The following is a 24,791-nucleotide window of genomic DNA, read 5'->3' as shown; positions in this document are numbered from 1 at the left end:
AAGTAAACGTGCAACGTTGGGCCAACACTGGAACGTGATTCGATCCACCACGTTCCATGTTTACTGGAGCGCCACCCTGAAGCCCAACGTGCCAGACATCATATCTGGATTGGCTCTCACCCCAATTAGTCCGGCTTTAAGAGGTTTATTGTAATTTGGAGACTAAAACAAAACAAATAAAAGTTGCGATACGGTGGCACAGCCTCAGAAGTGGGTTCGATACCCTGGTCGGGCGTCTTTCTGCGCGCTGTTTGTTCGTTCTCTCCTTGTTCTGTGGTTTCCTCCCATAGCAAAAAAAAACCATACACACAATGCAACTGGTATAGCCCAAACGTCTCGATGCTGAAAAATTACCTGCAAATTAATCAGCTGCCATTACACATGGCAAAATTACCCCCGATTGTGAAAAAGTGTCAGAACACTCCGGAAAAAGAGACACGGTGAGCTTTTCCTGGGAAAGCAGGCTGTCGTTGCAAAAAGAATAAAAGGCACGAAACTCAGCTGAAGAGGGACAGCCCTGTGTGTTTCATTTTTTATTTTAACCAGGTGACGCCCACTGAGCTACGTCGTTTTCAGAAGCGGCCTGGCCATCACAAATGATAGCCCAATGAAGTGGCTTATTGTGTGGAAATGTATAGCAGCAGCCAAATACTCTAAACGCGTGACATCGATTCTAAATGTGGAGGGGAAAACTGGAGTACCGGGAGAAAAATCCACGCGACCACGGGGAAGACATGCAAACTCCAAATATACAGCAGCAGCAGCCGTCAGGGTCGGGATGGAACCTACGACCGCCTCCTGTACACTGCGAGGGAGTTAACATCTGACTCAACTGGAGACGGACAGCCCTGTGTATGTCACTTCCCCCCCCCCAGGCAATGACATAGGGCACATGTGAATGAGGTGTGAGCGTCACGAGGGCGGTGAGGATGCACCATGATGATGATGATCCCCAGGGTGATTAGCCCGAGGGACAGGCACGTGGCGTGTGCGGTACTCGAGCGGTGTGCAAGGGGCACCATCGATGAGCTCACCTCCCAGGCGGCCTTGTCGACTTCATCCCAGCCGTTCCTGGTGCAGGAGACAAACGTAACCTGTGCAGACAGGGCCAGGGAATAGGGAATACGGGATAGGAATTTGCATGATCTTGACACAGGACCAGTCAACATTTGATAAATTATCTAGAGTATTGGGGGAGGGGAGGGTTGATCCAGATAAAAAAACAGATAATGAAAATCACGTGAACTAGGCTATTAAATCCAAAGCTATTGTTTACTTGTTAGAGACTATGGGTGAAGATGCAGAATGCATCCTCTCGATTTAAAGCTTTCGTGACTGCAGGGATTTATCTTCTTGGTTCTTTCGGTAAAGTCACGTAGAAGGGAAGTAATAAATAATAAAAATAAACATAATAAAATAATTCTCACCATTATTATGTTTTATTTTTATTATTTTATTACTTCCCTTCTACGTGACTTTACCGAAAGAACCAAGAAGAGAAAAATGCATCCTCTGATCCTTGCCACCGTGGCGAGATGTTAACTAGCTCGCTTGGTATAAGGAGGAGTTTGCGTGTCTCTCTCCCCACGGTGGCGTGGATTTTTATCCGGTTCCTTAGATTTTTCCCTCCACATTTAGAAACACGCGTTGGGAGTATCTGGCTGCGGTGATAAATGTCCACACGATGAGAAGCCACTTCTCGTGAGGTCATTCGTGGCCAGGTCACTCCCGAAAAAGGGCAACGCCGCTTAGCGGACGCTTAGTGGGCCCTTACTGGGTAAAATTTTTAATCGTTTACAGTTTTAGATTTTTTCGTGTTTGTGGTGATGTGAGCATTGAGACCTTCCATCCCAATGACCCCCAACGGGTGAGGAGCGGACAAGTGTTTACTTCTGCACTTACACGTGAAATCCGCAACCTCGATCGGTGATCGAGAGTTGCCTGTGTCGGACACCCTTCCAAATGAGACCTTCCATCCCAAGGGATTATCCGGGCGACATATTTGAAGCAAAAACGTATTTAGAAACAAGACTGAAATTTGATCATCTCTTGTAACCCACAAAATCGTCTCGGCAGCTGAAAATCAAGTTCAAGTTCTCCTGTTTTTTGTTGAACCAGCTGAGAAAAAAAAGAGACCGGAATGGGTCCCATTGGCATTAATGGCCTGGACCACCACAATGACAAAAGCAATCACAAAGTAAAATGAAGAGCGGCAATGAAGCAATGTAGAACATCTGGGCGGTGGTGTATGCATGTTGAACGGATGTTGAATTTATTTCGCATGGGACGTAGCTAACCGTGCTCATTGGAGGTGCGAGGGTAAGGACAACAAAACTAAACAAGAAACAAAAACTGTTCTGGTGGTGCACAATACCTCTGCCAGACCCTTGCTGTCGTGGGTCTGACCAATGCAGAGCTCGCAGAGTCGCCTGCTGCTGCGCAGCCACGAGCCCAGGCAATGCGGCGTGACGGCGGCGAGGCCCTGGCAGGAGTCACAACCATGGGCATGATGGGCTCACGCACAACGGTCCACCGTGTAGCCGACATACGTCGCTGGGGCAAGTGCTGTGACGCAAACACCGACAATGGCAGCACTGCACACGAGGGGCGGTGTGCCCAGCGCCATGCCTCGGCCGCCTTCGGCTCGCGAGTGCCGTTCACCAGGTAATCAAGGCTGAGTCGACCTAGGGAAGCCAATGACTGGTTTCGACAATGGCCAATGATTTTAACCGTGGCTGAGAATCCAACTCAGGCCGCGAGGTTCATGGCACCGCATGTGAACCGCTACGCGACCGCTCCCCACACGCACACACTCTTGTACACATTATTCCAATAAAAGGCATTCTTAGAAAAGGTTGAAATGGAAACCCGATAAACGTGGACTAGCAAAACTGCATCTGCCAAGTAAAGTACTTGTATATGCAGAGACCTTTATCAAGCAACTGCTGGATGAGCGCATCCCCACAAGATGTGGGTCATGGGGGTTATTTTACAATACCTCAGCAGGCTGGCCAGTACAGGTTTGGCGAAGCCAGGAAGCACAGATGCGGGGGGCACTGAAGTACGCTACAACAATTAACTTTCCTGCACTGCAGCTTTCTACTGCCCACCACGTGACCCGTTGCGCACGGTGGCCACCTGCCCAAGCGCCATCTCTGTCGGCTCGACCGTGATTAGTTTATAAAATCTGTCAAAAGTGGGGCATTTTCTGGGCGGGTTGAGCACAGGCGACCAGTGGAGCGAACGTCAAGAGCAGCAGCGGGGAAGCCAAGCCAGGGAGAACACGGGCTCAGCCTCGCTGCTGCCCAGCGTCATTAAGGTGGAGGTGGCCTGTCCCTCGGGCTAATCATCCCGGGGACAATCATCACGGTTGCATCCTCACCGCCCTCGTGACGCTGACACCTCCTTCACACGTGCCCTCCATCATCGCCTGGGGGGGGGGGGGGTGGGACACACACAGGAAGAATCTCAGAAAGGCCATGTGGAACACAAGTTCCGCATGCACGCAAAACTCACCCTAACGAATCCTATAAACCCACGCCCAAGACAAAGATACGCTCAAGACAAAGATTCCCCCATATAGCCTTGTCAGAATGTTGGGGTAAGTGATGTGAGCGAGTAGCACCTACGAAGGCCGGCACAGCACACGAGGGGGTGGGCGGCCAGCAACTCGCCTGGCCGCCTTTGTCTCCCCAGTGGCGATGTTTACACACTACCAGGTACTCATGTAAGGCTGAGTGGACATAGGGGAGGCCCAGGTCCGGTTCAGATAATCATCACTGGTGTTAGCCGTGAGCGGGAATCGAACTGGGCCGGGTTTGTCGCGCAGAGCGCTAAAGACGTCACTGCCGCTCCCCACAACCAATGAAGCACACCGATGATGATCACGCACCCCCCATCAACACTCCAAACCATCATTACCGGTAACCACGGTAACCACCTTGTAAAGACCGGAACAAAACCGGTTGCAGGTTTGTTGTACATACATAACATACATACGCAACACACCACGCTCACCACTCACACTCACCACTCCCAGCACCCACTCACTCCCATCACCGCCTATAACACACCACGCTCACCACTCACCCTCACCACCCTCCCAGCACTCCACTCACCCTCCATCACCACCTAAACTACACAGGCTCAACACTCACCTCATCACCCTTCCACTCACCCTCCCAGCACCACCTGAAACAAACCACGCTCATCACTCCCCTCAACACCTCCACTCACCCTCCCATCACCACCTGAAACACACCACGCTCACCACTCACCCTCACCACCCTCCCATCACCTCCCACAGCACCACCTACAACACCACGCTCCCACTCAACGTCACCACCATCCAGCACTCCCACTCACCCTCCCATCACCATCTAAACTACACCACGCTGACCACTCAACCCTCACCACCCTCCCACTCACCCTCCCATCACCATCTAAACTACACCACGCTGACCACTCAACCCTCACCACCCTCCCACTCACCCTCCCATCACCATCTAAACTACACCACGCTGACCACTCAACCCTCACCACCCTCCCACTCACCCTCCCATCACCATCTAAACTACACCACGCTGACCACTCAACCCTCACCACCCTCCCACTCAGCCTCCCATCACCATCTAAACTACACCACGCTGACCATCAACCCTCACCACCTCCACTCACCCTCCCATCACCATCTAAACTACACCACGCTGACCACTCAACCCTCACCACCCTCCCACTCAGCCTCCCATCACCATCTAAACTACACCACGCTGACCACTCAACCTCACCCACCCTCCCACTCACCTCCCATCACCATCTAAACTACACCACGCTGACCACTCAACCCTCACCACCCTCCCACTCACCCTCCCATCACCATCTAAACTACACCACGCTGACCATCAACCCTCACCACCCTCCCACTCACCCTCCCATCACCATCTAAACTACACCACGCTGACCACTCAACCCTCACCACCCTCCCACTCAGCCTCCCATCACCATCTAAACTACACCACGCTGACCAATCAACCCTCACCACCCTCCCACTACCCTCCCATCACCATCTAAACTACACCACGCTGACCACTCAACCCTCACCACCCTCCCACTCAGCCTCCCATCACCATCTAAACTACACCACGCTGACCACTCAACCCTCACCACCCTCCCACTCACCCTCCCATCACCATCTAAACTACCACGCTGACCACTCAACCCTCACACCCTCCCACTCACCCTCCCATCACCATCTAAACTACACCACGCTGACCACTCAACCCTCACCACCCTCCCACTCACCTCCCATCACCATCTAAACTACACCACGCTGACCACTCAACCCTCACCACCCCCACTCAGCCTCCCATCACCATCTAAACTACACCACGCTGACCACTCAACCCTCACCACCTCCCACTCACCTCCCATCACCATCTAAACTACACCACGCTGACCAATCAACCCTCACCACCCTCCCACTCACCCTCCCATCACCATCTAAACTACACCACGCTGACCACTCAACCCTCACCACCCTCCCACTCACCCTCCCATCACCATCTAAACTACACCACGCTGACCACTCAACCCTCACCACCCCCACTCACCCTCCCATCACCATCTAAACTACACCACGCTGACCACTCAACCCTCACCACCCTCCCACTCAGCCTCCCATCACCATCTAAACTACACCACGCTGACCACTCAACCCTCACCACCCTCCCACTCACCCTCCCATCACCATCTAAACTACACCACGCTGACCACTCAACCCTCACCACCCTCCCACTCACCCCCATCACCATCTAAACTACACCACGCTGACCACTCAACCCTCACCACCCTCCCACTCACCCTCCCATCACCATCTAAACTACACCACGCTGACCACTCAACCCTCACCACCTCCCACTCACCCTCCCATCACCATCTAAACTACACCACGCTGACCACTCAACCCTCACCACCCTCCCACTCAGCCTCCCATCACATCTAACTACACCACGCTGACCACTCAACCCTCACCACCCTCCCACCCCCCATCACCATCTAAACTACACCACGCTGACCACTCAACCCCACCACCTCCCACTCACCCTCCCATCACCATCTAAACTACACCACGCTGACCACTCAACCCTCACCACCTCCCACTCCCTCCCACCATCTAAACTACACCACGCTGACCACTAACCCCACCCTCCCACACCTCCATCACCATCTAAACTACACCACGCTGACCACTCAACCCTCACCCCCTCCATCACCTCCCATCACCATCTAAACTACACCACGCTGACCACTCAACCCTCACCACCCTCCCACTCAGCCTCCCAGCACCATCTAAACTACACCACGCTGACCACTCAACCCTCACCACCCTCCCACTCACCTCCCGCACCATCTAAACTACACCACGCTGACCACTCAACCCTCACCACCCTCCCACTCAGCCTCCCAGCCACCATCTAAACTACACCACGCTGACCACTCAACCCTCACCACCCTCCCACTCACCCCCCTCACCATCTAAACTACACCACGCTGACCACTCAACCCTCACCACCCTCCCACTCAGCCTCCCAGCACCATCTAAACTACACCACGCTGACCACTCAACCCTCACCACCCTCCCCTCACCTCCCATCACCATCTAAACTACACCACGCTGACCACTCAACCCTCACCACCCTCCCACTCAGCCTCCCAGCACCATCTAAACTACACCACGCTGACCACTCAACCCTCACCACCCTCCCACTCAGCCTCCCAGCACCATCTAAACTACACCACGCTGACCACTCAACCCTCACCACCCTCCCACTCAGCCTCCCAGCCCATCTAAACTACACCACGCTGACCACTCAACCCTCACCACCCTCCCACTCACGCCTCCCAGCACCATCTAAACTACACCACGCTGACCACTCAACCCTCACCACCCTCCCACTCACCCTCCCATCACCATCTAAACTACACACGCTGACCACTCAACCCTCACCACCCTCCCACTCTCCTCCCATCACCATCTAAACTACACCACGCTGACCACTCAACCCTCACCACCCCCCACCCCTCCCATCACCATCTAAACTACACACCACTGACCACTCAACCCTCACCACCCTCCCACTCAGCCTCCCCGCACCATCTAAACTACACCACGCTGACCACTCAACCCTCACCCCATGCTCCCACTCACCCTCCCATCACCATCTAAACTACACCACGCTGACCACTCAACCCTCACCACCCTCCCACTCACCCTCCCATCACCATCTAAACTACACCACGCTGACCACTCAACCCTCACCACCCTCCCACTCACCCTCCCATCACCATCTAAACTACACCACGCTGACCACTCACCCTCACCACCCTCCCACTCACCCTCCCATCACCATCTAAACTACACCACGCTGACCACTCAACCCTCACCACCCTCCCACTCACCCTCCCATCACCATCTAAACTACACCACGCTGACCACTCAACCCTCACCACCCTCCCACTCACCTCCCAGCACCATCTAAACTACACCACGCTGACCACTCAACCCTCACCACCCTCCCACTCAGCCTCCCATCACCATCTAAACTACACCACGCTGACCACTCAACCCTCACCACCCTCCCACTCAGCCTCCCATCACCATCTAAACTACACCCGCTGACCACTCAACCCTCACCACCCTCCCACTCACCCTCCCATCACCATCTAAACTACACCACGCTGACCACTCAACCCTCACCACCCTCCCACTCACCCTCCCATCACCATCTAAACTACACCACGCTGACCACTCAACCCTCACCACCCTCCCACTCACCCTCCCAGCACCATCTAAACTACACCACGCTGACCACTCACCCTCACCACCCTCCCACTCACCCTCCCATCACCATCTAAACTACACCACGCTGACCACTCAACCCTCACCACCCTCCCACTCACCCTCCCATCACCATCTAAACAACACCACGCTGACCACTCAACCCTCACCACCCTCCCACTCACCCTCCCATCACCATCTAAACTACACCACGCTGACCACTCAACCCTCACCACCCTCCCACTCACCTCCCATCACCATCTAAACTACACCACGCTGACCACTCAACCCTCACCACCCTCCCACTCACCCTCCCATCACCATCTAAACTACACCACGCTGACCACCAACCCTCACCACCCTCCCACTCACCTCCCATCACCATCTAAACTACACCACGCTGACCACTCAACCCTCACCACCCTCCCACTCACCTCCCATCACCATCTAAACTACACCACGCTGACCACTCACCCTCACCACCCTCCCACTCACCTCCCATCACCATCTAAACTACACCACGCTGACCACTCAACCCTCACCACCCTCCCACTCACCCCTCCCAGCACCATCTAAACTACACCACGCTGACCACTCAACCCTCACCACCCTCCCACTCACCCTCCCATCACCATCTAAACTACACCACGCTGACCACTCAACCCTCACCACCCTCCCACTCACCCTCCCACCCATCTAAACTACACCACGCTGACCACTCAACCCTCACCACCCTCCCACTCACCCTCCCATCACCATCTAAACTACACCACGCTGACCACTCAACCCTCACCACCCTCCCACTCACCCTCCAGCACCATCTAAACTACACCACGCTGACCACTCAACCCTCACCACCCTCCCACTCACCCTCCCATCACCATCTAAACTACACCACGCTGACCACTCAACCCTCACCACCCCCCACTCACCTCCCAGCACCATCTAAACTACACCACGCTGACCACTCAACCCTCACCACCCTCCCACTCACCTCCCATCACCATCTAAACTACACCACGCTGACCACTCAACCCTCACCACCCTCCCACTCAGCCTCCCAGCACCATCTAAACTACACCACGCTGACCACTCAACCCTCACCACCCTCCCACTCACCCTCCCATCACCATCTAAACTACACCACGCTGACCACTCAACCCTCACCACCCTCCCACTCAGCCTCCCAGCACCATCTAAACTACACCACGCTGACCACTCAACCCTCACCACCCTCCCCTCCCCTCCCATCACCATCTAAACTACACCACGCTGACCACTCAACCCTCACCACCCTCCCACTCAGCCTCCCAGCACCATCTAAACTACACCACTGACCACTCAACCCTCACCACCCTCCCACTCAGCCTCCCAGCACCATCTAAACTACACCACGCTGACCCTCAACCCTCACCACCCTCCCACTCACCTCCCAGCACCATCTAACTACACCACCTGACCACTCAACCCTCACCACCCTCCCACTCAGCCTCCCATCACCATCTAAACTACACCACGCTGACCACTCAACCCTCACCACCCTCCCACTCAGCCTCCCAGCACCATCTAAACTACACCACGCTGACCACTCAACCCTCACCACCCTCCCACTCAGCCTCCCATCACCATCTAAACTACACCACGCTGACCACTCAACCCTCACCACCCTCCCACTCAGCCTCCCAGCACCATCTAAACTACACCACGCTGACCAATCAACCCTCACCACCCTCCCACTCACCCTCCCATCACCATCTAAACTACACCACGCTGACCACTCAACCCTCACCACCCTCCCACTCAGCCTCCCAGCACCATCTAAACTACACCACGCTGACCACTCAACCCTCACCACCCTCCCACTCACCTCCCATCACCATCTAAACTACACCACGCTGACCACTCAACCCTCACCACCCTCCCACTCAGCCTCCCAGCACCATCTAAACTACACCACCTGACCACTCAACCCTCACCACCCTCCCACTCAGCCTCCCATCACCATCTAAACTACACCACGCTGACCACTCAACCCTCACCACCCTCCCACTCACCTCCCAGCACCATCTAAACTACACCACGCTGACCACTCAACCCTCACCACCCTCCCACTCACCCTCCCAGCACCATCTAAACTACACCACGCTGACCACTCAACCCTCACCACCCTCCCACTCACCTCCCAGCACCATCTAAACTACACCACGCTGACCACTCAACACTCACCACCCTCCCACTCACCTCCCAGCACCATCTAAACTACACCTGACCACTCAACCCTCACCACCCTCCCACTCACCCTCCCATCACACCATCTAAACTACACCACGCTGACCACTCAACCCTCACCACCCTCCCACTCACCCTCCCAGCACCATCTAAACTACACCACTACCACGCTGACCACTCAACCCTCACCACCCTCCCACTCACCTCCCAGCACCATCTAAACTACACCACGCTGACCACTCAACCCTCACCACCCTCCCACTCACCTCCCAGCACCATCTAAACTACACCACCTGACCACTCAACCCTCACCACCCTCCCACTCACCCTCCCATCACCATCTAAACTACACCACGCTGACCACTCAACCCTCACCACCCTCCCCACTCCCTCCCAGCACCATCTAAACTACACCACGCTGACCACTCAACCCTCACCACCCTCCCACTCACCCTCCCATCACCATCTAAACTACACCACGCTGACCACTCAACCCTCACCACCCTCCACTCACCTCCCAGCACCATCTAAACTACACCACGCTGACCACTCAACCCTCACCACCCTCCCACTCACCTCCCATCACCATCTAAACTACACCACGCTGACCACTCAACCCTCACCACCCTCCCACTCAGCCTCCCAGCACCATCTAAACTACACCACGCTGACCACTCAACCCTCACCACCCTCCCACTCACCCTCCCATCACCATCTAAACTACACCACGCTGACCACTCAACCCTCACCACCCTCCCACTCACCTCCCAGCACCATCTAAACACACGCTGACCACTCAACCCTCACCACCCTCCCCCACTCACCCTCCCATCACCATCTAAACTACACCACGCTGACCACTCAACCCTCACCACCCTCCCACTCACCTCCCAGCACCATCTAAACTACACCACGCTGACCACTCAACCCTCACCACCCTCCCACTCAGCCTCCCATCACCATCTAAACTACACCACGCTGACCACTCAACCCTCACCACCCTCCCACTCAGCCTCCCATCACCATCTAAACTACACCACGCTGACCACTCAACCCTCACCACCCTCCCACTCACCCTCCCATCACCATCTAAACTACACCACGCTGACCACTCAACCCTCACCACCCTCCCACTCAGCCTCCCATCACCATCTAAACTACACCACGCTGACCACTCAACCCTCACCACCCTCCCACTCAGCCTCCCATCACCATCTAAACTACACCACGCTGACCACTCAACCCTCACCACCCTCCCACTCACCCCCCATCACCATCTAAACTACACCACGCTGACCACTCAACCCTCACCACCCTCCCACTCACCCTCCCATCACCATCTAAACTACACCACGCTGACCACTCAACCCTCACCACCCTCCCACTCACCTCCCATCACCATCTAAACTACACCACGCTGACCACTCAACCCTCACCACCCTCCCACTCACCCTCCCATCACCATCTAAACTACACCACGCTGACCACTCAACCCTCACCACCCTCCCACTCACCTCCCATCACCATCTAAACTACACCACGCTGACCACTCAACCCTCACCACCCTCCCACTCACCCTCCCATCACCATCTAAACTACCCACGCTGACCACTCAACCTCACCACCCTCCCACTCACCCTCCCATCACCATCTAAACCACCACGCTGACCACTCAACCCTCACCACCCTCCCACTCACCCTCCCATCACCATCTAAACTACACCACGCTGACCACTCAACCCTCACCACCCTCCCACTCACCCTCCCATCACCATCTAAACTACACCACGCTGACCACTCAACCCTCACCACCCTCCCACTCACCCTCCCATCACCATCTAAACTACACCACGCTGACCACTCAACCCTCACCACCCTCCCACTCACCCTCCCATCACCATCTAAACTACACCACGCTGACCACTCAACCCTCACCACCCTCCCACTCACCCTCCCATCACCATCTAAACTACACCACGCTGACCACACCCTCACCACCCTCCCACTCCCCTCCCATCACCATCTAACTACACCACGCTGACCACTCAACCCTCACCACCCTCCCACTCAGCCTCCCATCACCATCTAAACTACACCACGCTGACCACTCAACCCTCACCACCCTCCCACTCACCCTCCCATCACCATCTAAACTACACCACGCTGACCACTCAACCCTCACCACCCTCCCACTCACCTCCCTCACACCATCTAAACTACACCACGCTGACCACTCAACCCTCACCACCCTCCCACTCACCCTCCCATCACCATCTAAACTACACCACGCTGACCACTCAACCCTCACCACCCTCCCACTCACCTCCCATCACCATCTAAACTACACCACGCTGACCACTCAACCCTCACCACCCTCCCACTCACCTCCCATCACCATCTAAACTACACCACGCTGACCACTCAACCCTCACCACCCTCCCACTCAGCCTCCCAGCACCATCTAAACTACACCACGCTGACCACTCAACCCTCACCACCCTCCCACTCACCTCCCAGCACCATCTAAACTACACCACGCTGACCACTCAACCCTCACCACCCTCCCACTCACTCCTCCAGCACCATCTAAACTACACCACGCTGACCACTCAACCCTCCCACCCTCCCACTCACCCTCCCATCACCATCTAAACTACACCACGCTGACCACTCAACCCTCACCACCCTCCCACTCACCCTCCCATCACCATCTAAACTACACCACGCTGACCACTCAACCCTCACCACCCTCCCACTCACCCTCCCATCACCATCTAAACTACACCACGCTGACCACTCAACCCTCACCACCCTCCCACTCACCCTCCCATCACCATCTAAACTACACCACGCTGACCACTCACCCTCACCACCCTCCCACTCACCCTCCCATCACCATCTAAACTACACCACGCTGACCACTCAACCCTCACCACCCTCCCTCACCTCCCATCACCATCTAAACTACACCACGCTGACCACTCAACCCTCACCACCCTCCCACTCAGCCTCCCATCACCATCTAAACTACACCACGCTGACCACTCAACCCTCACCACCCTCCCACTCAGCCTCCCACACCATCTAAACTACACCACGCTGACCACTCAACCCTCACCACCCTCCACTCAGCCTCCCATCACCATCTAAACTACACCACGCTGACCACTCAAACCCTCACCACCCTCCCACTCACCTCCCATCACCATCTAAACTACACCACGCTGACCACTCAACCCTCACCACCCTCCCACTCACCTCCCATCACCATCTAAACTACACCACGCTGACCACTCAACCCTCACCACCCTCCCCTCACCTCCCATCACCATCTAAACTACACCACGCTGACCACTCAACCCTCACCACCCTCCCACTCAGCCTCCCAGCACCATCTAAACTACCCACGCTGACCACTCAACCCTCACCACCCCCCTCCCACTCACCCTCCCATCACCATCTAAACTACACCACGCTGACCACTCAACCCTCACCACCCTCCCACTCACCCTCCCAGCACCATCTAAACTACACCACGCTGACCACTCAACCCTCACCACCCTCCCACTCACCCCCCATCACCATCTAAACTACACCACGCTGACCACTCAACCCTCACCACCCTCCCACTCAGCCTCCCAGCACCATCTAAACTACACCACGCTGACCACTCAACCCTCACCACCCTCCCACTCAGCCTCCCTCATCACATCTAAACTACACCACGCTGACCACTCAACCCTCACCACCCTCCCACTCACCTCCCACCCATCTAAACTACACCACGCTGACCCTCAACCCTCACCACCCTCCCCTCACCTCCCATCACCTCTAAACTACACCACGCTGACCACTCAACCCTCACCACCCCCCACTCAGCCTCCCAGCACCATCTAAACTACACCACGCTGACCACTCAACCCCACCACCCTCCCACTCACCTCCCATCACCATCTAAACTACACCACGCTGACCACTCAACCCTCACCACCCTCCCACTCCCCTCCCATCACCATCTAAACTACACCACGCTGACCACTCAACCCTCACCACCCTCCCACTCAGCCTCCCATCACCATCTAAACTACACCACGCTGACCACTCAACCCTCACCACCCTCCCACTCAGCCTCCCCAGCACCATCTAAACTACACCACGCTGACCACTCAACCCTCACCACCCTCCCACTCAGCCTCCCAGCACCATCTAAACTACACCACGCTGACCACCACCCTCACCACCCTCCCACTCAGCCCTCCCAGCACCATCTAAACTACACCACGCTGACCACTCAACCCTCACCACCCTCCCCTCAGCCTCCCAGCACCATCTAAACTACACCACGCTGACCACTCAACCCTCACCACCCTCCCACTCACCCCCATCACCATCTAAACTACACCACGCTGACCACTCAACCCTCACCACCCTCCCACTCAGCCTCCCATCACCATCTAAACTACACCACGCTGACCACTCAACCCTCACCACCCTCCCACTCACCTCCCATCACCATCTAAACTACACACCACGCTGACCACTCAACCCTCACCACCCTCCCCTCACCTCCCATCACCATCTAAACTACACCACGCTGACCACTCAACACTCACCCTCACCACCCTCCCACTCACCCTCCCATCACCATCTAAACTACACCACGCTGACCACTCAACCCTCACCACCCTCCCACTCACCCTCCCATCACCATCTAAACTACACCACGCTGACCACTCAACCCTCACCACCCTCCCACTCACCCTCCCATCACCATCTAAACTACACCACGCTGACCACTCAACCCTCACCACCCTCCCACTCACCCTCCCATCACCATCTAAACTACACCACGCTGACCACTCAACCCTCACCACCCTCCCACTCACCCTCCCATCACCATCTAAACTACACCACGCTGACCACTCAACCCTCACCACCCTCCCACTCACCCTCCCTCACCATCTAAACTACACCACGCTGACCACTCAACCCTCACCACCCTCCCACTCACCCTCCCATCACCATCTAAACTACACCACGCTGACCACTCAACCCTCACCACCCTCCCACTCACCCTCCCATCACCATCTAAACTACACCACGCTGACCACTCAACCCTCACCACCCTCCCACTCACCCTCCCATCACCATCTAAACTACACACGCTGACCAATCAACCCTCACCACCCTCCCACTCACCCTCCCATCACCATCTAAACTAACTACACACGCTGACCAATCACCCTCACCACCCTCCCACTCACCCTCCCATCACCATCTAAACTACACCACGCTGACCACTCAACCCTCACTCCCACCCTCCCACTCACCCTCCCACGCCCACCCTCCCACTCACCCTCCCATCCCATCACCAGCCACGCAATTTCCTCCTTGATGCCGTCCACCAAAAGCGCCTTCCCAGTGACCTGCTTCACGGGGTCACCGATCCGCTCCCCCCTCTGCCCCCCCCCCCCTCCCCTGTCAGTCCCTTGACGTCCCGCTTCACGAGGGATGTCCTCACCTCGCACTGTTCCATGTCCCCCCCCCGTATCCTCGTCCCCATGACCCATAACCCAATAGACCGATGTGCCGCTCTCTACCCCCTCTTCTCCTGCTTATCCGTTATCAATATTCTCACCTCGTGCCCATAACCCCCCCTCGTCTGCACCCCCCCCCCCCCATTGCCCTTATCCCCGTGTCTCCACATCCCCTCGGCCCCTCTAAACACATCGACTCGGGTGCCTCACGTCCCCAAACCCCTCGACATCCCATCGTGCTGCCCAATGTCTCCACACCCCCCACCCACCCCACGTCTTGTACCCACATCCCCGTGTCTTTAAACACCCCCACAACCCCCCTTGTCTCAGCATCCCCCCTCCCTCCCTCCCGTATCATCCCCTCGCCACCACCACCATCACCAGCACCACTCACAACCATCTTCACTCACCACCAGCCCACCACCAGCACTCCACTCACCACCAGCACCAGCACCACCACACCACCACCAGCGCACCACCAGACCACACACTACCACCACCACTACCACCATCTACCACCATCACTACCACCATCACTACCACCAGCAGCTCCACTCACCACCAGCACCACCAGAACCAGCATCACCACCAGCACCACCACCAGCAGCTTCACCACCACTAGCTCCACTCACCAGCAGCACCACCAAACCACCACCGCCACCAGCACCACCACCACCACCACCAGCTCCACCACCACTAGCTCCACTCACCAGCAGCACCACCGAACCACCACCACCATCACTACCACCACCACCACCAGCAGCTCCACCACCACTAGCACCACTCACCAGCAGCTGCGGCACTGGGCCCCGACGCCTGCCTCGCGTCTCTTCACGGGAGGGAACACCACCCCCTCCACGTGGCCTTCCTCACCAGCCCCACTCACCACCAGCCCCACTCACCACTCCCACCACTCACATCCAACCAGCCCACTCACCACCAGCCCCACTCACCACTCACCACCACTCACCACTCACCACCACTCACCACCAGCACCACTCACCACCACTCACCACCACCACTCACCACCACTCACCACTCACCACCACCACCACCACCACTCACCACCACTCACCACTCACCACCAGCCCCACTCACCACCCTCACCACTCACCACCACTCACCACCACACCACTCACCACTCCACCACCACTCACCACCACCACTCACCACCCGCACTCACCACTCACCACCACTCACCACCACTCACCACTCACCACCAGCCCCACTCACCACCAGCCCCACTCACCACTCACCACCACTCACCACCACTCACCACCAGCACCACTCACCACTCACCACCACTCACCACCACCACTCACCACCACTCACCACCAGCCCCACTCACCACCAGCCCCACTCACCACTCACCACCACTCACCACCAGCCCCACTCACCACTCACCACCACTCACAACCAGCCCCACTCACCACTCACCACCAGCCCCACTCACCACCAGCCCCACTCACCACCACTCACCACCACTCACCACCACCACTCACCACCAGCCCCACTCACCACCAGCCCCACTCACCACTCACCCCACTCACCACCAGCCCCACTCACCACTCACCCACTCACAACCAGCCACTCACCACTCACCACCACCCCACTCACCACCACCCCACTCACCACCAGCCCCCTCACCACCACTCACCACCACTTACCACCACCCCACTCACCACCACTCACCACCACTCACCACCACTTACCACCAGCCCCACTCACCACCACTCACCACCACTCACCACCACTCACCCCCACTCACCACCACTCACCACCACTCACCACCACTCACCACCACTCACCACCACTCCACCACCAGCCCCACTCACCACCACTCACCACCACTCACCACCACTCACCACCACTCACCACCACTCACCACCAGCCCCACTCACCACCACTCACCACCACTCACCACCACTCACCACCACTCACCACCACTCACCACCACTCACCACCACTCACCACCACTCACCACCCAGACTCACCACCACTCACCACCACTCACCACCACTTACCACTCACCACTCACCACCACTTACCACCACTCACCACCACTCACCACCAGCCCCACTCACCACCACTCACCACAACTCACCACCACTTACCACTCACCACCACTCACCACTCACCACCACTTACCACCACTCACCACCACTCACCACCACTTACCACTCACCACCACTCACCACTCACCACCACTCACCACCACTTACCACCACTCACCACCACTCACCACCACTCACCACTCACCACCACTCACCACCACCACCACCACTCACCACCACCCCCACTCACCACTCACCACCACTCACCACCAGCCCCACTCACCACCACTCACCACAACTCACCACCACTTACCACTCACCACCACCCCACTCACCACCACTTACCACCACTCACACCACTCACCACCAGCCCCACTCACCACCACTCACACACTCACCACCCTACCACTCACCCCACTCACCACTCACCACCACTACCACCACTCACCACCACCACTCACCACCACCACCACTTACCACTCACCACCACTCACCTCACCACCACTCACCACCACTCACCACCACTCACCACCACTCACCACCCTCACCACTCACCACCACTCACCACCACTCACCACCACCCCACTCACCACTCACCACCACTCACCACCAGCCCCACTCACCACCACTCACCACAACTCACCACCACTTACCACTCACCACCACTCACCACTCACCACCACTTACCACCACTCACCACCACTCACCACCAGCCCCACTCACCACCATTCACCACCACTCACCACCACTTACCACTCACCACCACTCACCACCACTTACCACCACTCACCACCACTCACCACTCACCACCACTCACCACCACTCACCACTCACCACCACTCACCACTCACCACCACTCACCACCACTCACCGTCTTCCGCTGCCGCTCCCGTGTCGACTTCGCCGGTCTCCTGCCCGTCCCTTTGCAGCGGAGCGGCGTCAGAGTGCTGAGGCCGACATGGCGGTGTGTTGTGTACGTGTGTGGGGGTGTGCGTGTGTGGGGGTGTGTGTGTGGGGGTATGTACGTGTGTGGGGTGTGTGGGTGTGTACGTGTGTGGGGGGTGTGTGCGTGCGTGTGTGTGGCAGTGTGTGTGCGTGTGTGGGGGTGTGTGCGTGTGGGGGTGTGTGTGTGTGTGTGGGGTGTGTGCGTGTGTGTGGCGGTGTGTGTGTGTGTGGCGTGTGTGTGGCGTGTGTGGGGATGTGTGTGTGTGGGGTGTGTGCGTGTGTGTGGCGGTGTGGTGTGTGTGGCGTTGTGTGTGTGTGGTGGCGGTGTGTGCGTGCGTGTGTGGGGTGTGTGCGTTTGGTGGGGGTGTGGCGGTGTGTGTGTGCGTGTGTGGGGGGGGGTGTACGTGTGAGTGGGGGTGTGTGCGTGTGTGGGGGTGTGTGTGTGTGGGGGGGGTGTGCGTGTGTGTGGGGTGTGTGTGGTGGGGGTGTGCGTGGGTGTGGCGGTATGTGTTGTGGCGGTGTGTGTGCGTGTTGGGGTGTGTGCGTGTGTGGGGGGTGTGTGTGTGGTTAGGGCGTGTGCGTGTGTGGGGGGTGTACGTGTGTGGGGGTGTGTGTGTACGTGTGTGTGGGGGGTGTACGTGTGTGGGGTGTGTGCGTGTGTGGCGGTGTGTGTGTGTGGCGGTGTGTGTGTGAGGTGTGCGTGTGTGGGGGGGTGTACGTGTTGGGGGGGTGTGTGTGTTAGGGCGTGTGTAATTAAGGGGTGTTGGTAAGGGTGTGTGTTGGTAAGGGTTATGTTGGTGTGTGTTGGTAAGTCGTGTGGTTAAGTGTGTTAGTAAGGGTGTGTTAGTAAGTGTGTGTGTAATTAAAGGTGTGTGTAATTAAGGATGTGTGTTGGTGTGTGTGTTAGTAGGGGTGTTGTAATTAAGATGTGTTGGTGTGTGTTAGTAGGGTGTGTGTCCAGGGTTTGTGTTATCAAGGTTGAGTGTGTTACTAATCAAGACGTGTGCTATGAAGGGTGAGTGTGAGGTTCGTAAGGATGTGTGTCTGTGTGTATTTGCTTGTGACAATGTTCTGTCTCTGCGTGTGTGATCGTGTGTGTAGTGTACGATTGTCTCTGCATGTGCAGTACGGTAATTGTTGTGTGTGTCAGTGTGTGGTGTCAGTGTGTGTGTGTGTCAGTGTGTGTCAGTGTGTGTGTCAGTGTATCGTGTGTCAGTGTCTGTAAACAACATTTTTGTGTCTATCAGTTTCCAATATCAGCGTGTGCGTATATCTGTGTGCATCCCTGTGTGATCTATGTGTGTATCCCTGTGTGTATATCTGTGTGTATCTCTGTGTGTGTATCTCTGTGTGTGATCTCTGTGGTGTATCTGTGTGTGTCTCAGTGTGTATCTGTGTGTGTCTCAGTGTGTATCTGTGTGTGTCTCAGTGTGTGTATCTGCGTGGTGTATATCTGTGTGTATCTCTCTGTGTGTATCTCTGTGTGTGTATCTCTGTGTGTGTATCTCTGTGTGTGTATATCTCTGTGTGTGTATCTCTCTCTGTGTATCTGTGTGTGTATCTCTGTGTGTATCTCTGTGGTGTATCTCTGTGTGTGTATCTGTGTGTGTCTCAGTGTGTATCTGTGTGTGTGTCTCAGTGTGTATCTGTGTGTGTCCTCAGTGTGTATCTGCGTGTATGTGTACAGTGTAATCGCGCGCGTGTTGTTGCTGCTGTGTGAGAGGAAGCTGCGCCGATAGCGAAGCCGTGACGAGAGCTCAACGTCATATCCAGCACCACCCACACAGCTCGCACACACATACAGCTCACACACAGCTCACACACAGCACCACCCACACAGCTCCACCCACACAGCTCACACACATACAGCTCACACACACATACAGCGTACACACACACCACTCGCTCACAGCACCCCACAGCACCACCCACACAGCTCACACACACACAGCACCCACACAGCACCACCCACACAGCTCACACACACACCCACACAGCACCACCCACACGCTCACCACACACAGCACCCACACAGCACCACCCACACAGCTCACACACAGCACCCACACAGCACCACCCACCAGCTCACACACACACAGCACCCACACAGCACCACCCACACAGCTCACACACACACAGCACCCACACAGCACCACCCACACAGCTCCACACAGCACCCACACAGCACACCCACACAGCTCACACACACAGCTCACACACACACTCACACACACCCGCTCACACCACACAGCTCACACACACACAGCTCACACACACAGCACACCCACACAGCTCACACACACAGCTCACACACACGCACACACACACAGCTCACACACACAGCACACACACATACTCATACACACAGCACACAAACACAGCTCACACACAGCTCACACACACACACAGCTCACACACACGGCTCACACACACACACCAGCTCACACACACACAGCTCACACACACAGCTCACACACTACAGCTCACACACTACAGCTCACACACACAGCTCTCACACACACAGCTCACACACACACACAGCTCACACACACACAGCCACACACACACAGCTCACACACACAGCTCACACACACACAGCTCTCACACACACAGCTCACACACACACAGCTCTCACACACACAGCTCACACACACACACAGCTCTCACACACACAGCTCTCACACACACACAGCTCACACACACAGCTCACACACACACAGCTCACACACACATACAGCTCACACACACATACAGCGTACACACACACAGCTCGCTCACAGCACCCACACAGCACCACCCACACAGCTCACACACACACAGCACCCACACAGCACCACCCACACAGCTCACACACACAGCACCCACACAGCACCACCCACACACACACACACACACACCCACACAGCACCACCCACACAGCTCACACACCACCCACACAGCACCACCCACACAGCTCACACACACACAGCACCACACAGCACCACCCACACAGCTCACACACACACAGCACCCACACAGCACCACCCACACAGCTCACACACAGCACCCACACAGCACACCCACACAGCTCACACACACAGCTCACACACACAGCTCACACACACACAGCTCACACACACACACCAGCTAACACACACAGCACACCCCAGCTCACACACACAGCTCACACACACAGCACACACACACAGCTCACACACACAGCACACACCATAGCTCACCACACAGCACACAAACACAGCTCACACACACAGCTCACACACACACACAGCTCACACACACGCTCACACACACACACAGCTCACACACACAGCTCACACACACAGCTCACACACTACAGCTCACACACTACAGCTCACACACACAGCTCTCACACACACAGCTCACACACACACCAGCTCACACACACACAGCCCACACACACACAGCCCACACACACCAGCTCACACACACACAGCTCACACACACACACTCTCACACACACAGCTCACACACACACACAGCTCTCACACACACAGCTCATAGCACACACACACACAGCTCTCACACACACAGCTCACCACACAGCTCACACACACACAGCTCACACACACACACAGCTCTCACACACACACAGCTCACACACACACAACACACACACACAGCTCACCACACACAGCTCACACACACACAGCTCTCACACACACAGCTCTCACACACACACAGATCTCACACACAGCTCACACACACAGCTCTCACACACAGCTCACACACACACAGCTCACACACACAGCTCACACACACAGCTCACACACACACAGCTCACACACACAGCTCACACACACAGCTCACACACACACAGCTCACACACACACAGCTCACACACAGCTCACACACACACAGCTCACACACACACAGCTCACACACACAGCTCACACACACAGCTCACACACACACAGCTCTCACACACACAGCTCACACACACAGCTCACACACACACACCATAGAACTCACACACACAGCTCATAGCACACACACACACAGCTCACACACACATAGCTCACACACACACAGCTCACACACACAGCACACACACACACCACACACAGCTCCCACACAGCACACACACACAGCTCACACACACAGCTCACACACTGCAGCACAAGACAGGCTGTACACACAGCTTACACACTACAGTGTAGCGCAGGCTGTACACACAGCGTACACAATGCAGCAGACTGTACATACAGATTGCATACCGCCGTATTTTCCCGCATATAACCCGCGGGGTAGACCACTTTTTACAAACAAAACGACTCTGGGGTATATGGAGGTGCGGCTATCCCAAACATATTTTCCACGTGTGACGTCATAACTCGTTTAATGTTTTCATGATAGGACTATCCACTATGCAACACTTACCTTTGACTAAAGCACTGCTGAATAAACCATTGCACATGTTATCACGTTTTAATTTATTCGAATTGTTGTACAATGAAACGACAATGTTTGAAGTGGGTGCACTTTGTTTACCGTAATACTTTCAAGGCTGTAGGGGGGTGCGAAAGCTTCAGCTCAGGCTACGGATTGCACAATGGGAAGGGCCTTAACAGCGTCTACCAGAGGCGGAATCATAATTGCCGAGTCCCTTAGGCCGCTGCTATTGGCTGAGCACTATGCAGTCGTGATCACGAGCTTTGTTTCAAACTTCTAATGGCTTTGTTGCCAGGAGGCAATGGCGTTACCGTAGTGCCGCGATTGGCTGCGCAGTGCACAATCTACCAGTGCTAAAACTGTACGGGGTAACTACCGGTCCAGTAGCTGTAACATGATGAGGTCGAATGCTGGTAAGCCTAACAGTACGCTTACTTACTTATCTACCAGTTATGTGTTACTTATTTATTGGATACAGTAAAACCTTGGATTGCGAGCATAATTCGTTCGGAAACGTGTTTGTAATCCAACACTCGTATATCAAAGCACTCGTATATCAGTTGTGATCACGTGACGCTCGGCAGACAAAGCGTATACACGTACTGCTCGTGTTGCAACACCTCGCTCGTTTATCAAATTAATATTTACTTTAAAAAATTGCTCATTTTGCAAACACTCGCAGACCAAGTTATTCGCAATCCAAGGTTTTACTGTATTTACTTTTGTTACTTATTTACTGTTATAAGTTCACTCGTTTCCAGTTAGTTTGTTTTCTTTGTACACGTTATGATTTTAATGATGGTGTAATGTATTACAAATGTAAACTTTGTATTAATATGATGGAATTAAGCTGCGGTAACGACGTTAAAGATATGAATGCATGCGGGTATATGGAGGTGCGGGCTATCTGAAATTAGTTTTACACAAATGCTATTTTTTGTGTGGTTATATGCGTATGCGGGCTATATGCGAGAAAATACGGTAGTGTAGTGACTGTAAATGTCACTGGATGTGCCGGGCTTGCGAAGTCACGGCCGGTAACGTTGTGATTGCGGGCAGCCCGGTTGCGGGCTGCAGTACCAACTCTAGCGGTGGTTGGGTGAGCGCTGGTGAGCGCTGGTGAGCGCGGAGGCACCGCGAGCAGCGTGCGCTGCCGGCTCACAACGAGGGAGCGAGAGGGAGCGTCAGCCAGCCAGGGTCACTCTGGGGCATGACACTCTGGCTGTGACCTGTTGTCACGTGACCGGACGATACTGGAGGGGGCCACGTGGTTCAAAGGAGCTCTCGGGAACATTCGAGAAGAGCTCGAGAGGCGTGGAAGGTGGGCGGGGCTGAGGGCGGAGCCAGCCCGGGAGCGTATAACGAGAGCCCCGTCAGGAGCTCGGGGTTCTTCGTGTGCTGTGTTGGAAGATCAACATCCAGGAAGAAGCCTCTGGCCGGGATAGCGAACCGTGTCTAGTTCTGCCGTAGCGTGGCTAGATGGGCATTCGAGACCCGAACGTAGGTTGTGTTACGTGTTGATGTACAATAAACAGTGTTGCTCCCAAGATAACGTCTGCGACCGACTCAGTTGGACTCACGACACTAGCATAACACAGGCTGTGCATACAGATTACACACCACAACATAGGTATAACATAGCATACACAGTGTAGCACAGGGCATACGCACATTATACAGTATAGGGTGTACATTCTACATATACAGCTTAAATTAGCAATGTGTATTTAAACAGAGTAGCGTTGTCAGGTCGAGTAACATTGCCCTCTAGCTCCCGAT

The 24,791-nt window shown here is 55.5% G+C and overlaps 1 long non-coding RNA gene across 1 annotated transcript; it reads right to left on the bottom strand.

Moving 5' to 3' along the window:
* Positions 1-1,033: 1,033 nt before the first annotated feature.
* LOC133357655 (uncharacterized) lies at positions 1,034-18,665 on the bottom strand. The gene is made up of 4 exons (XR_009756988.1): positions 18,529-18,665; positions 3,383-3,430; positions 2,375-2,482; positions 1,034-1,094 (listed from the first exon to the last, which is right to left on the bottom strand). It is a non-coding gene; the product is annotated as an uncharacterized LOC133357655 (long non-coding RNA).
* Positions 18,666-24,791: the final 6,126 nt, after the last annotated feature.

This window comes from Lethenteron reissneri, chromosome 59 (assembly GCF_015708825.2).
Source record: "Lethenteron reissneri isolate LAM-NWPU_2019-01 chromosome 59, ASM1570882v1, whole genome shotgun sequence".
Taxonomy (NCBI): Eukaryota; Metazoa; Chordata; class Hyperoartia; order Petromyzontiformes; family Petromyzontidae; genus Lethenteron; species Lethenteron reissneri.
Note: the sequence above shows the minus strand (reverse complement) of the source record. Positions and strands in the feature narration are given on the sequence as shown.